Genomic DNA, 4,175 nt, shown 5'->3' on the forward strand with positions numbered 1-4,175 from the left:
GTAGCACTCATGTTGATGCCTCCAAAAAAAAAATTACAACCTATTATAGTGACATATGTGAAATATTTAAATTTTATAGACTAGTTTGATTTTTAAGTCAAGGGTTATTATGAGTCAAATCAGAGTCAAGCCATAACGTTGAGGGCAATATCTGACACAGATTTTATAGAAAAAATACAAAGAAGCAGCTGCAAAAAAAAACCTAGCTAAAAAACAACTGGAAACTACAAAAGGGATCAACCTAAAACAAGGTTAGTAAATCCTTTGTGATTTTTCTCTTCTGTGCAATTTTATATTTCACTTCTCAGTGAGAGTCAAAGTCACTCATATTACTCAAGTGTGATTGGGATATTTTTGAGCAGAAATTCAAAACAAAACACAGTCTATGTTCAGTTTTTGGTTTCTAAAACAAACTTTAGGTTTTCCTAAGACTAATAAGACTTTTAAAATCCTAACTTTCTGAGGTGGAGCCAACGTGGTGCTATAGATAGGAGCCTCATGCTGTGCATCCACAGAAAAGACCTGAAAAACTAAGTAAAACAGAGACAAACGTCAATCCCGGAACTCTAAGTGTCAAATGAAGAGATAAAAAACTCAACCGAGCACTAAATGGAATAAGAAACTGACTAAGGAGAGAGAGTGAGGAGAAGTACGGAGTAGAGATACCCCATCAGCTAATGAGACATGGATTTGCCATCGAGGACTCCTCAGCCACCGAGAACGGTGGACCCAGAGTACGGGAAGACAGTAACGAGGAGCTCCTAATAGGAGATAACAACCAGCAACCAGTGATACATACTTTCCTACCACTCATCTTTCTTCACCCTGCTTGGCTTCTACTGCTTCCCGGTCAGCCATGGTTGCTAGGCTAGGGAAGTGCTGGCTCCTTGCTGCTTGGATTTGCCCCACCCACACTGGCTGGTTCCTTCAGTGCCATTTTTTTGTTGTTGCTATTGTTGTTGTTGTTTTGGCTTCTTTTCTCTCTCTCACCTCCTTCTGTTCCTTTTTCTCCAACACCTGGCTCCATGGGCCATCTCTGTTCCTTCTTGACAGGCTATGAAGTATTGCTTGGCTGAGGAACCACTTCACCAGTCCATGCCAACATGCTAGTGGGATTCCTGGGGGCATTATTTTTTTTTCCTTTTTGTTTTTCTTCATTTCTCAGTTTCTCATTCCTTTGCTTTCATTCTTTTCCCGTCTCCTAAATACCTGGTGCTGTGTGCCATCTCTGCCCCTACTAGATGGGCTGTGCAGTGCCGCTCAGCTTGGAAGCCACTTCCCCGGTCCCTGCCACCACACCAGCGAGCTCCTTTGGGACATTTTTTTCCTTTCTTTCTCTCTTTTTCACTTTTCTCAGTTTCTTGTTTCTCTCTACCTTCCATCCTTATCCTTCTCCTGAACATCTAGTGCTATGTGCCGTCTCTACTCCTTCTTCACGGGCTGTGCAGTGCCATTGGCTGGGGACTTGCTTCTGGTGAGCTCCCCTGGGGCATTTTTTTTTCCTTTTCATTCTTCTTATTTTCTCAGTTTCTTATCTCTTCTTTACCTTCCTTCCTTACCCTTCTCCTGAACATCTGGCATAGTGTACCATCTTTACTCCTTCTGGACAAGCAGTGCAGCACCACTTGGCCAGGGACCTGCTTCTGGTGGGCTCCCTTGGGACATTTTTTTTCTCCTTTCTCCTTTTTATTCTTGGTTTCTTGTCTCTCTTTACCTTCTTTCCTTTCCTTCCTCTGAACCACCTGGCATTTTTTTTTTCTCAGCTTCTTATCTCTCTCTACATTCCTTCCATTCCTTTCTCCTGACACTTAGCTGTCTGAGATTTTCTCTCTCCTTTTTATTTTAAATCTAGTTTCTTACCTCTCTGTTCCCTTCCATTCCTTTCTTCTGCCCACCAAGCTGTGAGCACCTTATCTGTCCCTTCTTGATGGGCGGTGCCTCACCACCTGGCTAAAAAGCCACTGGCACATGGCTTTCCCACGTCTGTGCCACTCCATCCATGGGCTCCTTCAGCACTTTTTTGGCTTCTGTTTCTCTTTATCTTTTTCTTCCCCACACTCAATAATCTCCATACATGACAAGCCCTCCTTCCCTCCTGCCTATCTGCACTGTGTGCTGAACCTTGCACCTCCGAGCTGCACAAGCACGGTCTACCAGAGCCTCCCCGGCATGGACCCATGACCCAGCCCTGTCAGCCCCAGTACGTGCCACAAATGACTCTTTCCAGCCCCTTCCCTTTGGCTGGACCTGCCTTGCTGCACAATAGCTGAGTGACTGGCCCTGCCCATTGGACAAGGTGTTGAGAAGTATCATGCCCACAGAGGAGCAAACAACAAAGAAATCACAACCCGCCTGCTCAGACATAACCAAATAAAACAAAAAAGGCAGGACAAAACAGACAATTAATGAAGAAAATAACTACTTAATGTCCCAAAGACAGCAGACAATAGCAAAAAAAAAAAAAAAAAAAAAAAGAACAGGATGGTTCCAATAGGCATCCAAAATAAAAGACCAGATGATCTTCCAGTAGAAGGAAAGGCATGGGAACTACCTGATAGGGAATTAAAATCTCTAATATTCAAAGCTATCCAAGAATTGAAGGAAAAAGCAGACAAAACTGAGGAAAAAATAAATTCATAGAAAAGACAGGCAAAACAATGGAAGAACACAGGGAAATAATACAGGAACAAAATGTCAAAATAAATTAAGAACTAGAAATCATACAAAAACAACAAAAAATTAGCAATCCAAAACATAAACAACAAGATTTCAGAGAATTGGACAATGTCAAAGAAAGTTTGAGGAGCAGTTTTGAAACACTAGAAGACAGGATCAGCAAAATTGAAGACAAATCTTTGGCTGTCACTTTGAGGAAAAATTAGAGAAAAGAATGAAGGAAAATGAAGAAACCCTGAAAGTGATGTGGGATACAGTCTAAAGCTAAATATGTGAGCGATCACAGTTCCAGAATAAGAGGAGAAAACGGAAAACACGGAGAGGATCATTGAAGAATTGCTGACAGAAAACATCCCTAATATCATGAAAGATGAAAAGCTGACCATCCAAGAAGCTCAATGAACCCCATATAGGATGTACCTCAAAAGAAAAACAAGACACATCATAATCATACTCACTGAAACCAAAGACAAGGAAAGAGCCCTGAGAGAAACTCAAGAAAAATGAAAAGTCACATACAGAGGAGAACAATAAGACTAAGCTCCGATTATTCAGCAGAAACCAGGCAGGCAAGAAGGCAAAGGAATGACATTTATAAAACTCTGGAGAAAAAAAAAAAAAAGCCAAACAGGAATAATACATGCTGCAAAACTCTCATTCAAATATGATGGTGAAATTAGGACATTCCAGATAAACAGAAATTAAGGGAATATGTAAAAACCAAACCAAGCTTACAAGAATTATTAAAGGGAGCCCTTCAGTTAGAGAACAAACAACATCAGACAACAGCTTGAATCTAGGATGCAAGACCAAAAGGGCAACCAAATTGGTAATGAAGAATTAAAACTGTCCCTATTTGCAGACAATATAGTACTATACATAGAAAACCCAAATGACTACATGAGAAAACTAATGGAACTAATAGAAAGATCCAGCAGAGTTGCAGGATACAAGATAAACATACAAAAATCAGTTGGATTCCTGAACACTAATAAAGAGAATGACAAAAAGGAAATCAGGAAAATAATGCCATTTATAATACCCCCTAAAAAAATAAAATACTTGGGAATTAATCTAACCAGGGATGTAAAAGACCTATACAATGAAAAGTACAAAACACTATTGCAAGAAACCAAAAGAGACCTATATAAATGGAAAAATATACCATGCTCATGATAAGTAGACTCAACATAGTGAAATGACAGTTCTACCCAATCTACAAATACTATGCAATCTTGATCCAAATACCAACAGCATTCTTTAAAGGGATGGAAAAACTAATCATCAAATTTGAATGGAAAGGGAAGAGGACTTAGAAAACTAAAGCACTATTGAAGAAGGAGAATAAAGTAGGAAGACTCACACTACCTGACCTCAGAACCTACTGTACAGCTGCAGTAGCCAAAACAGCCTGGTACTGGTACAACCACAGATACATTAACCAATGTAACAAAATTGAGAACCCAGATGTAAATCCATCCACTTATGGTCAACTGAAT

Source organism: Elephas maximus, chromosome 14 (genome assembly GCF_024166365.1).
Source record: "Elephas maximus indicus isolate mEleMax1 chromosome 14, mEleMax1 primary haplotype, whole genome shotgun sequence".
NCBI classification, from domain to species: Eukaryota; Metazoa; Chordata; class Mammalia; order Proboscidea; family Elephantidae; genus Elephas; species Elephas maximus.